The sequence below is a fragment of the Erithacus rubecula genome, assembly GCF_903797595.1.
Source record: "Erithacus rubecula genome assembly, chromosome: 20".
In the NCBI taxonomy this organism is placed as follows: Eukaryota; Metazoa; Chordata; class Aves; order Passeriformes; family Muscicapidae; genus Erithacus; species Erithacus rubecula.
Window position 1 is genome coordinate 4,036,254 of NC_136672.1, and position 13,238 is coordinate 4,049,491.

General features: G+C 47.7%; 1 long non-coding RNA gene across 1 annotated transcript; it reads left to right on the plus strand.

The window, feature by feature from the left end:
• Positions 1-517: 517 nt before the first annotated feature.
• On the plus strand, positions 518-1,839 carry LOC306810804. The gene is made up of 3 exons (XR_013776554.1): positions 518-1,016; positions 1,230-1,324; positions 1,597-1,839. It is a non-coding gene; the product is annotated as an uncharacterized lncRNA (long non-coding RNA).
• Positions 1,840-13,238: the final 11,399 nt, after the last annotated feature.

Consider the following 13,238-nt stretch of genomic DNA (forward strand, 5'->3'; position numbering starts at 1 on the left):
GGGAAAGGAAAGAGCCCGATGGGCTAAAGGGGCTGCAGTTTCATTGTCATGGTCCCCCATGTGCTCTCCATGTTTTGTCTGGGATGCTAAGCCAGTGGCTAACCTGTCTCTGAACCTGCCACCAGCACACAGAGATTACTCACCCTGGATACTGCACTTCAGCAAATGCAGAATTAGCCCTGGCTAAGTAATCTTGTTAGCGTGATTCAGTGTTAAATGGATCTCGATTAAATGGGCCTTTATATTGTCCCAGCTGGAGATGATAAGCCCCCACAAGGAAATGGCAGGAGACCGAAGGAAATTGCTTTACCTCAGAACTGGGATGTTTAACCCCATAAAACACTTTCTGTCCCCCTCTGCTGTTGCTTCTGCTGCCTTGTGTGGCACCATTTACTCTGGGGTGTGGGGCACAGGAGAGGCTCAGGGAGGGGCTGGAGCATCTCTCCCTGACAACTTTGGCCAGGACAAGAGCAGGGTGCTCTGATGGGTGACCCCTCTGTGGCTCTTTGCTGGAATTAATAATCTCTTTCCTATCACAGTGCTTTGTCCAACCCCTCCCTCAAGATGTTGGTGCTGGGGCACCTGAGCATCCAAAGGTCAGAGCCACTGCTGCCACCAACAATTTATTAAGCTTCAAACAGCACCCAGGGAGAATCTTCAGTCTCATCTCAAAAGAAATGGATTGCTTAAACGTGCCACTGGGACTCGTTGGGAATGGCTTGGGGTTTATCAGTGTGAGGTAGGGATCAGCCCTGTAGCAGAGCCTGACACTTCATTTCCCCTCTCTGTTAGATTTGGCAGTGTGTGCACAGCCTGGGGAACAGGAAAATGGCATCAAAACCCCCCAGGGACTGCAAATGCAGAGGCAAACTGGGGGGCACTGGAGTGGCAGGGATGGAGAGCAGGGACTCAGCAGGAATTTCCAAAGTTCCCTCCCCTGCAGTGGGAACCAGCTCTGCCCTCCTGGTGGTCTGGAGCAAGGACTGGGGAGATATGGGGTTGCAGGTGAAAGCACGGTGAGAAAGAAAAAACCAAACTGATAAAACACTTCACCTAAGACCCATGCTAATGTTAGGAAAAGGCTTTGGGGACAGATAACAGGGTGGACATCAAATTTCCCATCATAGCCACACATCAGGAGCTCTGCCCCTGCTCCTCTGCTCTCCTCCTGCTCTCTGTTATCTAATACATTTCCTCTCTCCATGTCTGATGTGACTTTATCCTCACAGAACCAGAGACCCTAACAGGACACATGGAAAATCTCTGCTCTGTAGCAAGTCAGATGATCTGATATCTTTTTCCCCAGACCTTTGACAGAAATATGGTAAACATGCAATTATTCGAATTTTTCCATAAATTTTGCATCCGAGGTGGATTTACATGCTTGTGATATTTTCCAGACGTGGATCCCAGCCCTGTGAAGCAGCGAATGGTTGCAGATGGGCAAGAAATGATATAATCTATTAGAGATTTCCTTCATTATCCCCCTAATCAAGGCTTCTATCAGTCTCCTTTGATGCGCTGCTGGAAAAAAAGATCTTCAAGTAAACTGATGCTGGAGATAATTAATTAACTTGCCATCCTCTTGCCTTACAGACAGAGACAGTGCAAGAAAGAAGAAGTGTCCTTTGCAATTACTGCTCTGTGGTTTTCCATCCTAGTGCTGACAGCTTGTAGGACATGAAGTGGAAAAGCATTTTACCAAACTTTGAGGCTTTGGCCATCAATTCATTCACTTGAGAATATTTTCTCCTGCTTTTATTTCTTATGTTGTTGGATAACACTCCTGATGGTGAAAAATGGATTTAATATTTGAACAGTTAGATTTGGATGTAGTTTAGCCTGGTAATTTTATCTTCTTTATGCTTTCCTTAGAGCAAATACCCCCATCTCTCCTATCCTCAGATTATTGTACAGGAAATCCTTTGTTAGGATAGAATAGAAAATTGAGATTAAGAGCTGGGTCAGTGGAGTAATATGGGTACTGCAGGTTGCCCCAGGTATTCCAAATATTTTTTTTAGGGGCTTGGTAGGAGTGGGGAATGATTTCTGCCTTTTACATTTGAACTTCTCCTTTCAAATATTGGTGCAACCTCAAATCCTGCAAAGACATGGTTTTCCTTTCTAGTATTTCAAAGGATAACATTTAAATTTCTCTGCCATCCCAGACCAAACCTGCAGCAGGAGGAGGTCTGCAGTCCACCAACCTCAGATGATTTTTTTCTTTTACAAATTATGTCCCTTTTTGCTGAGGTTTTCCTGTGTTTCCAGTTCCCTGAGTCTTCAAAACATCATTTCAAATTCTAACTAGGTTAGCTCTCCTTAAATTTCTCCTTTTTGGTGCTGCATGAGCAGCTAGACAGGGCAGAGCACGGCTGAGCAGGCAGACTGACAGAGCTTTAAACAGGATGCTGCTCAGAGCTGATCCCAAACACCAGCAGCAAAACACTGACAAGAGCCTCCTTCCAAAGGAAATCTCCCCAGAAATATCAAGTAGTAAAGCAGAGTGGGAAAAGCACATAATAAAGGCAAGGCTGAGTTTAGAGTGATTTTAAAATCAGGGATTCTGCTGATTGCTGTGTGTGTGCAGGGTGGGTTCATGACAAGGAAAAACTTGTTTTGTTTGGGTTTGGTCATCAGGGGCTTGTAAATTAATTAATAGTTGTAGGAGTTAGTAAAGGCTAAAGAAATGAGGGATAGTGTTGCTAATGCAGCACAAACTGGTTCTTTTTTTCCTGGAAAAACACTGCAGCCTGACAGAACCAGGTTTCCTTCCTGTGAAAATGCTGAAGAAAACCAAGGGGTGTCACCATGCACAGTATTTGCTCATCCACGTTTTTTCATGCATTTCCTCCTCTTCCCGGTGCTGGCAGGCACTGTAAGCTCCTGGGAGGCAGCACAGGGCTGAGACAATAAATAACTTTAAACAGTATTGGGGTGCTTCACTTCCAGCAGTGATGGCTCTTCTCACTCCCTAGGGAATGTATGAACAACTTTAACTGGTGGATGTGTCCTCCCAAATGCTGTATCTGCTTTTTTTTTTCCCCAAAAATTATTAGCACATTAATGTGAATTGTGAAGCAATTACCAAACTGGTGGTAATTAACACTGTGGGTGGTTCTGACTGGCCCCTGCTGAGGTTGGGGTGAGGGTGAATGCCCTCAAAGGTGGGATGTGCTGCCTGGGTTTCCATCACCTGCATGCACCTCGTGTGGGGTTATTTTTGGGGGGAAAAATGCAGTTCCTGGAAACCACAGGTTCAAAACTCCACTCCAAGGAAAGCCCCACCAACACTTTGCATTTTGAAAATCATTCTGTCAAGGCAAAGAAATGAATCAATATGGGAGCAAGTGTTTGAAGAGGTTTTTTTGGGGTTTTTTTTGAGTGATTTGCTTCACTAGGCAAATTTCTCTCCATCTCCCCATGTTTTTGGAGCAGGTGCTGGTCCAGAACAGTCTCAGGAGTTGTCCAGCAGCAACTGAGTCAGCCCTCAGTAGCTGGAGGCTGTGATGATTTGCTCATTGGAAGAACAAAGAGAACAGATATTTTTTGGTAAAAAATAGTCACCTTTAGAAAATCAGAAAACTTCCCCCTTCCTGACTGTTTTTCTGGAATGTTTTCATTTGCAAGTCTTTAACACTGAAATTGCCAGTTTTGAAAGTAACTGCCTTGCAAACTCCAAATCCTCATCTTGGCCTGTAAGCACTGAAAATCTCCTGATGAATGTCCTTTCTCACACACTCCTTGTATGCAGAACTCTTAAAAAAAATCTGCTAATTAATTTTAAGCCTCTTTGTGGGGCAAAGCCTAAGAACTGGATTTTCCAAGAGACCAGGGGGTCCATCTGGTGCAAAAAAGCTCTCTCCTATGCCAAGATATTTGTTTAGTGGTGGGGTTTAGGTCTGGATGTCTTTGGGCAGCAGGTTTGTTGCACTGACCAGCTGAGCACATTTCTCAGCATGGTGAGGGGATGGTGACAAAGCTCCTCAGCCCTGAGTCAAGGGTTTTCCTGCAGGTGTCCCGTGCTTGGGCATGTGCACAGTGGCTTTTTCACTAAATAATGGGAAATAATTAAATAATAATCACACCTGATGGCAGTGCTCAGTTTTAGAAGTGGGGCAAATAAAGCACAGTGTGAGCTCAGTGAGGCTTTCACAGGTTTCATCCTCCAGGTTCCCTTGAAACCCCTTTAAATAAGAACAATTAAATGCAGCATCATTTTACATCACCATAAACTCTCCCAAGCCTGTCTGCTCTGTGTGGGTGTTCTCTGGAGGTGCCTGCAGCTGAGAGGACACACAAACCAACTTCCCACACCTCTGCCCTTCACCAGCCAAGCCAGATTTGGCCAGGAAATTCAGAGTTTTGCATCTCCCATTTTCTGTATCTCTCATTGTCTCAATCCCCTTTCCTCACACAATTTCTATTTCTGATTTTTTTTTTTTCTTTTTTAGGAGCTCATTATATCCATGTTAATGAAAATTTGCTTGAATTCCCCAAAAGATTTGCATTGATTTTTGGGCTGGAGAGAGGCAGGGAAAGCAACAGCATCAACAAGGAGACCTACTCATTCATTAATCTGTTCCTCTGTCCTAATTAGCAATACATTTGCTCATGGAGGGAGAAGATTTTGATGATTGGCAAAATAAAATAAACTGGGTGGAGAGAACTTTGCAAGTCTTTAAGTGAGTGTGGTGTGCAATGAGTGAAAAGAGAAAATGAAATGAATGAGACAGTAATGCAATTAAACACAAAATGCATCTTTTCTCCCCATATAGGAGCATTTCATCCTTTCTAACTCAACTGCAGCTTGGCAAGCACTTGTTCTTAGTTTTCCAGCAAAGGACAAACCATCAGCCAAGCCCTCACTGGGAAACAGCCCTTGAAGGATTCTAGAGCAGGTAGGGATTTTCCTTTGGGTGATATCAACAACAAACATTTAATGGTGTGTTTGATGCTGAGCTGTGCAGGACCTGCCTGGGAGGGGCTGGGCTGGCCTGGCTTGGTTGTGGCTCAGCCCAGCAGAGCAGTTTGCAGCCTCAGGTTTATTTTCTTCCCCTTTTTGGATGCTGCTAAAGGGTTTACTGGGCAGGGAAAGATGCTCCATCCCACATTTCTGTGTGTAAAATGCACTCACAATGTGAGGGATGTATTATTGTCTGCTTGCATGTGGTCAGCTTGAACACCTGAATGAGGAGAAACTGGATGTTGTGTCCTTTAACTGATTATTTCAGATATTTGCAATCTTGACAAGGTTTTCCTGCAAAGTCAATGATAGGAAATAATTTTCATTACATGGCCAAAACAGTCTGTAAAGCACTGAAATCATTAGGAACCTAGTCATGCTGCTAAAATCCAACTGATTATGCTCTATTTTGTTTGAACTTTTAATTCCACTCCTGCTATCTTCCCTTGGTTAGTGGTCAAGTGTAACTTTACCTCGAAGCTCAGCCCTGTGAGACACAGCTTGTGGCTGATTGCATCTGCTGGGGGGGGAAAGAGGGGCTTTTACTGGAATCTTCCTGTTAATTTTTGTGCATAAATTAGGAGAAATTAAAGCTGTGTGTGGCCCATGTAGCTGGTCATGGCTTGGCCATGATGTGATGCTGAGTGAGCACCACACCCAATAGTGCTGAGTGGCCAGAAGGAGTCTGGTGGCTCTGCTGGCAAACCATTCCCATGGGAACTGAGGACAGCTCTTGGGAAAACCTGTGGCAGCTCACAGTGCACATGGAAGTGGGATAGAAAGATCAGAGTCAGTGGTTTTCTGGATTTCACTGCCAGTTAAAACTTTATTGCCTGAGCTTGTCTTTCCGAAACAAAGTTAGGAGAACAACAATCAGTCAAATATTGGGCTTGTTGAATACAGGTCCTAATGTGCTCTCCCTGTATTCCAAGACAGCCAGAAATGATGCAAACATGCTTTGGGCAATGCTGAGCTAATCAGCTGCTTGAAAGGCAGAGTATTTTAACTTCAATTGGGTCCAAGTTATCATTTCTCCAGGATGTGGGGAAAGCAGGCACATTCCTGCCTGCCGAGAGCCAGGCCTGCAGTCTGGGATGGGATGGGATGGGATGGGATGGGATGGGATGGGATGGGATGGGATGGGATGGGATGGGATGGGATGGGATGGGATGGGATGGGATGGGATGGGATGGGATGGGATAGGATGAGGTGGGAAGGGCTTTCAGTGGCTCTGCCAACAAAACAAGGCTGCAGATCCAGCTCAGGGAGCACAGCTGGAGAGCCACAGTCACTCCTTTGGCTCAGCATCCCTCACTGCTCTGGGGCTGGAATTAGAAGCCTTGCTGTGCTGGATTAGATTGCTCTGCTGGATTTTCGTGTCTGTGCAGTGCCCAGACACAGCCCTGAGCCTCATTAGCTGAAGGCTGGTTCAGCAGGGGCTGGAGCTGTGCTCGTGTCAGCAGGATGTGCCATGGGGTGCCAGGGTGTTTGCATTTCCATGGGTCTGCATTGCTCAGCACATCCAGGCATGGGTACAGCTGATAAACCTGTCTGATAAAAATGTTTAATCAACAGTAGCCAGGGCCCAGCACACTGTAATAAACTGCTCATCTCTGGAGTTGCCACAGCATTCTCCTGGCAAATATTCTGACACTTGATCACAGTCCTGCTGTGAACTCCCAAACCATGGGAGCAGAGAATTTCTCCCAAAACTGGCCCATTTTCTCCCACATTCCATGCCACTCATAACCCCAGGAGTTCTGTGCTTCTGGGCACCCCCAATATTGGGTCTGCCTGAGCTGAGGCTGGGGCAGCAGTGCAGAGCCCTGAGGAGCTGGGGAACACAAGAAGCACAAGATGCACTTAGGGGCACATTTAAATATTGCCATGGGGCAGATTTGGCTACAGGTCATGTGAGGGCAGCCTCAGGGGGTTAGCCAGATTGCCTTGGCTGCCTTTAAATGGTTTATCTCAAGGGGCAGCTGTCCTGTGTGAAATCCTGCAGCCAGGCAGGGTCCAGCCTGCCCTGCCGTGCCCAGGCTCCCCCAGCCCAGCTCACAGCCCTGCAGGGCTCACAGCAGCTGCTGGGAATGTGCTCAGGGTCCCACCCTGGCAGGGTGTGCACCTTCAGGTTCCATTCCAGGAGGGCATGCTGAGCTCTCAAGACCTGTGGCAGATTAGAATATGCTGAACTGTGAAGACTTGTCTTAATTAATGCTTTATAAGGTTACAGCTAGAGCTGGGGAAATAATCAATAGTGAATCATCTACTCGGCAAATTCAGCTCCTTTCTGCAGGCAAGTTATCTGTAAACAGCTTGCAGTTTTCTCCATCCATTCATTCATTATTTACAATTATTTCCCAAATAATTCCTTCAAATTGCTTTTGGTCTGCAGCTTGTTTGCAAGCAGCTCGTGGCAGGTGCCTGCTCCTCGCTACTCAAGCTGTGATCATTAGTTTTTGGTGGGACAAGCAGGTTATGTGGCCTCATGCTGTGTCCCCAAATGCAGCAGCCCAGCTCTTGCCATCCTCCTTAATAAATTCACAATAGCTTTGGGCAGACATTCCTTGCTTCTCGTGCAGCATCCCTGCTCTCTGCCAACAGCCTCGTTAGTTAAATCCTTCGTTAGGAGACTTGTCAGGGTGCAGAGGCTGCGGCACACATTCAGAGCCCATCTCATCTGGATTTTTCCTGATTGGTCCTATTGGCCATATGAGTAGCAGGATCTTCAAAATAAGCAAGTCTTAGTGACCACTGGTGTTTTCAAACTCAGGAATCTGCTTGGGCCACTGGTGACAGCCCCAGAGACCATCTCTGTGCCCAATCTGCCCCTCTCTGCCCCAAAAAAACCCAGCTGCTGTCCAGGCTCACACCAAACTGGTCCCTGCAGACCCTCATTTAAACCTGTCACTGTGCCCAAAGTGACTGCAGCCCTGGAAGAGAAAATCACCTCCAATTCCAGGGCTGTTTCCATGGCCCTGGCTGGCAATGTGCCTTCCCCTGTTAAAATCACCACACCACCTCAGCTCCAAGGCAGCTGTGGCAGTTTTGATGATTAAAAGGATTTCTTCATGATAAGAACTGGAGTGAAACTCATTTCAGGTAGCAGCCAAACAGCTGCTGGATGGTACACAGTTTCATTTACTGCTGACATGGACTGGATTGTTTTAAGCAGAGGACATAAATAGGCTCTGACATAAATCAGAGAAAACACCAGCTGCGGGTCAGCCACACTCTGGGGATTCACTGCTGTGGATCTGGGAGGAAACCAGACAGAGGAGCTGCTGCTGGCCCACGTGGCTTAGGAAGGGTCTGCCTGGGCTGCAGGAAGAAGGATTGCCCCATGCTGGGGAATTCTGACAGGTTCCTTCCCCTTCCAACACTTACAGCCCCTGGAAGGCAGATCTTGGGATGCAGCTGCAAAAGGAAAGTGATGGAAGTTGGTCCAAGGTCTCTCCTGGCAGGATTGTACTGGGGAGTGTCAGGTGCTGGAATGGAGTCTGGGCCCCTTCTCTGAGAGCCTTGGTGCTCTGATAACTGAACTGAGCTGGAATTGTCCCATGGACACACCTGTCACCATCCTGGGCCTGCCACTGGGAAGGGTCCTACACCCCCCTGTGGGGAACCCAGCACTCACTCCTACCCACCACCAGTCCCAAGGGCTTGCTGGGCCCAGCATCACCTCTGCTGCAGGTGGGGATGCAGAGGATTTGGGGAGTTCACAGAGGAGGGCTCAGTGTATAGGGTGACACAGCCCAGAGACACAGATCACTCCAGCTGTCTTTTCTGTGGAAGAAAGGCAGCAGGAAAAATGAGTTCTGCTTAAAAAATCAACAAATCCTAACCTCAGAGGAATTGAGAGCCCAGAGCAAGAAGCCACTGAGCACCTGAACAGGGCTGCCTGCAAGCTGGGAAGCATCCCCAGAGCCAGCAGCAGTGTCCTGAGGCTGCAGACTCTTTCTGCTGGGTGCAGCAAACACTTCCAACATGCTGCCTCAATCCCTCCACAGCTGAGACTCAGGAAAAACAGAAGCAGCCCCCTTGGCTCCCTCTTCCCTGCTCCAGGTCCCTGCAGCAGCTGTGCCTCACCACCCTGGTGCTGCTGGAGCAGGGGGAGAGGGTTGGGTGGTGGGGTTTTTTCTCTCCTTAAGTCAAAATCAATGATGATGACAGAGTTATAAGGTGAGCGATGGGAAAGGAGAAGAAAGCACCCGGTGTCAAATTTGATGCAGGAGGCAGTTAGAGGAACCTATTAGGAGTTCTGTTGCCTTAGGGTATGTTGGTGGGTACATAGGAGAGTGTAATGTCAGCGAAACAGGAGAGCAGTCTCTTTCCCCTTGAACCCTTATCATTAATGTGGAAGGCATACATTGTCAGCTATTAGTCTGGAGGGGAGGGAGAATGGCACACGAGATGTCTTAGTTTGGAAATGGAGTCTGACTCCTCGTCTGGTGTGTGAAGGATGGAGGGTTATTGCAGCTGTTGTTGTTGCTGCTGTGATTACAGTGGGTATTATAGGATTTGGGAGAAGATGGGGCTCTGAGGGTTCTGCTGTCTCTCAGTGTGGCTTTTGAGGAGGGAAGAGTGGAAAGCACAGTGTGGTGAATGCTCTGGGTGGTTGGAGCCCCATTGAGAGCGTGGTGGTGCCATCACTGCTGGGGATGCTCTCTGTGACCCAGGAGGGAGCAGCTCTGTGTCCCCAACCACACTGGGCACTGCCAAGGGGAACTTGGGTGCTTGTGAGAGAGACTTTGCAAAAGAAATTAAATAAAATAGTTTTAAAATTGTTTTAATCATTCCTGTTGCTGCTGTAGTCATTGGTGGAGGATGAGCAGCTGCACCCTCTGATGTAGGAAAGATCTGCAGGCAGAGGTCAGGAGTTTGGTGCCTCCTTCCCTGGCCATGAGCCCAAGGCAGTCTGTCTGCTCTGCAGCAGCAGCTTTTGTTCAAACACACCAAATATTTAGTGCAGCCCTGGGTAACCCATTCTCAAGGCAGTGAAGGATGCTGGCTCCTGCAGACACAGGGAGAGAATCACTCCCACACCTCAGCTCCTGTCTCTGCTTCACCCACTTGATACATTTTCCCTCATTTAGGAAATGTAAATAATTCCTTGGGCTCCGCTAATCCCAAGATTACACGGGTAATTCCTGTTTGCATTAATGGGAGGATCTCTCTCCAATTCTCTGCATGTGAATGAGTATCACAGGACTGGCACTCTGAGCCCTGCACAGACACTTCCCTCCTCCCCTCCCCTCCCCTCCCCTGTGCTCAGGCAGGATCTGAGAGGAAACACAAAATTAGCTCCTTTGCCTCAGGACGTTCATTTTTGTGGAGGCACACTGCAAATGATGTCTATTATTAACTCTGGCCATTAGTCCCTTCCTTCTCCATCCAGCTCTGCCGTTGTGGCTTTCAGAGTTATCTCACAGGGGCTGCTGGAGATGGAGAACATGGTCATGCTCCATGAGGTGTGAGAAAAAGCTTTTATGAACAAGTAAAGCAAATCCATCCCCTCTGTGCCTTTTCCTGCTAGCATCTGGCATGTACTGATGCCCAAAATCCCAGATCTGGAGTGGCTGGGGTGCACATCCAGGGATGCTGCACTACCCTGAGGTTTTTATTTCCACACTCAGTCTGGGTGGGAGGAGAGGAGGGTACCTGCAGCTCCCCAACTCCAGCTGCAGCTCCCCTCAAGCCCAAACCCAAAGTCAGGGGTGTTGGGTTGATGTGGCCAGCAATGTCTATTCTGTCCCCATCTGCTGCAGCCGGGTGTGGCAGTGACCCTGATCTCCTGGCACATATTATCTGCTAATGGCCCATCTTTAAACCAGCTGGGCAATCATCTTTATCTTTCCCATGACCCAGCCTTCATCCAGGAGGTATCACCTGTTAATGGGCCATTGTTAAAAACTGGGTGTGGCAGCAATTCTTGTCTCTGTGGGAATTCCCTCCTGTTATTTGGCTATTGTTTAAAACTGGGCGTGGCAGTGCTCCTGATCTCCTGGCACATATTATCTGCTAATGGACCATCTTTAAACCAGCCGGGGCAATCATCTTTATCTTTCCCACAGCCCATCCTCTCTCCAGGAGATATCTGCTGTTCATGGCCAGTGAGTCCCAGTGCATGACTGATAAAATTCCATCATCCCACTGGGAGATGCTCCAGCCAGGGGAGGAGCCAAGCCTTTCCTACCCAGATAAAAACTGAGATTTTGGACACCAAGGGACCTTCTTTCCACTGGATTCCAGAGGAAAGCCAGACCTTTCCACATCATCCCTGGACCTTCAGAGGAAACTGCACCTTCTCCAGGAGCACTGCTCCAGCTGAACCACATCTGCCACTGCAGGAGGATGCAGCCACCATGGAATGGGACTGCTGCCACCACCCTGACTGACTGACGGGTGTCAGCTTGGATTCTGACTCTGGCAGTGTTTTGGGATTGTTCTTTGTAAATTTTTTGTATTTTTTTTGTACTGTATTTCTATTTTAATTTTCCTAGTACAGAACTGTTATTCCTAATTCCCATATCTTTGCCTGAGAGCCCCTTAATTTCAAAATTCTAATAATAATTTAGAGGAAGGGGGTTTACATTCTCCATGTCTAAGAGAAGCTTCTGCCTTTATTGGCAGACAATTGTCCTCCAAACCAAGACACCAGGGAAAGTGCCAAAATCTGCCCCAGCACCAGGGTCACCAGGGCAGAGCTCAGCTCACTGCACCACCCCTGAGCTGCTGCTCCTACTGCCCCTCCCACTGCTGCTCACTGGGAAAATCATTCATTGGGCCAATTTATGAAGATAAGCTGGTGACACAGCTGGGCTGTGTCCCTGGGCTGAGCCCTGCCCCTTCTCCTGCTGGCAGCTGCCTGGCACTGCTCACACCCCTCCAGGAGATGCCAGGGACTGAGACAGCCACCCCAGTGCTGGCAGGGAATGCTGTGCTGTCAGGAGCTGGGAGCATCCGAGGTTCTAACAGAATTAAAGCTGAGAGGGAGTTAAAAAATTGATCACTAAAATACCCCCCACACACCCCCCAAAACTGTCACCCATCTGTCTGCACCCCCAGCACAGTCTCTGCAGCTCAGCACTGGGTCAGGCCTGCCCCTGAGCATGGCAGGGATGCTGCTGAGGCACCTCAGACCTCCTGCCTCGGGGGCTGTCACTCAGCTCCTTCATTAGGAGGGAAAAAAGTGCTAGAGAGCCCTTGCTTCCTACAGTGGTTTTATTTCAAAGCTCTTTCAAATCCGTGTAAAGAGGTATGAGGCTCTCACTTTCAGCACATGAGTTGCTGAATGAAAAAGAAAAAAAGTGTGTTCTTAATTTGGGGAATGATTTGAAGTTGTAAAAAACATGGGCAGCTAGGTGGACTTAGGGTGTTTTAGGGAGTTTTTGGGGTGAGAAGGTGAAATAGGCAGAAAAACCTTTATCCTACTGTGAAATCGGTGTGCCTTCAGTGTCTGCTGTAGGAAAAAAAAACCCCAGCAGTTAGCTGAGCAGCAAGATTAGTGTTCTTCTATTATTCCAAAAACATAGGGCTGGTATTTCTTTTATTAGAGTAAGCCTTCCTGTAGCTGGTAAATGAATTCCAGGAAGTGAGAGGAACCCCAGGATCAGGGACTTTACTTCATTTGGGATTGTGTGCAGCTAATATTCTGGTTAAATAAATACATTTTACTAATTGGATTACTCAGACAGTGTAATATACTGCTGGATTTCCAACAAGATGCTAATAAATTGTGTGAAGAACTTAATCATGTTAGCTTCCAAAAAGCTTGTAAGAGATGAAATTAAAAAATAAGTAGAAGTTGACATCTATTGCATTTCACAGTGCCTTCATTTTCCTCATCCTTCTTAGAGTTCTCCTTTCCTCAGCATGGCTGATGTGGATTTTTTTTTTTTAATCTGCCTGTGATTAGGGAGGATGCAGTGTTAGAGTGGGACTGGGGGGTGCTGGAACCTGCCTTGTGTTTGGCCCTTCTCCTAGCCCTGATCCTGGTAGAAATAAGAGAGAAAGAGACCTCAACATTCCCTTCTGGAGGCCAGAGAGCTCTGGATGTTCCCCAGCAGGAAATGAGGATGGAGGGAAGCACCTGATGCTCCCCGAAATTGGAGAGGATGCTGAGGGTGCACAGTGAGTGTGTGCTGGGTCTGTGATGGGTCTGTGATGGGGAGAGGACATGGGAACCCCAGCAGGACCATCCCACACTCAGGGCCAGCACTGGGAGGTGTTGGGTGGCCTGTGCTGTTCATCCACCTTCCTCCCCATCAGC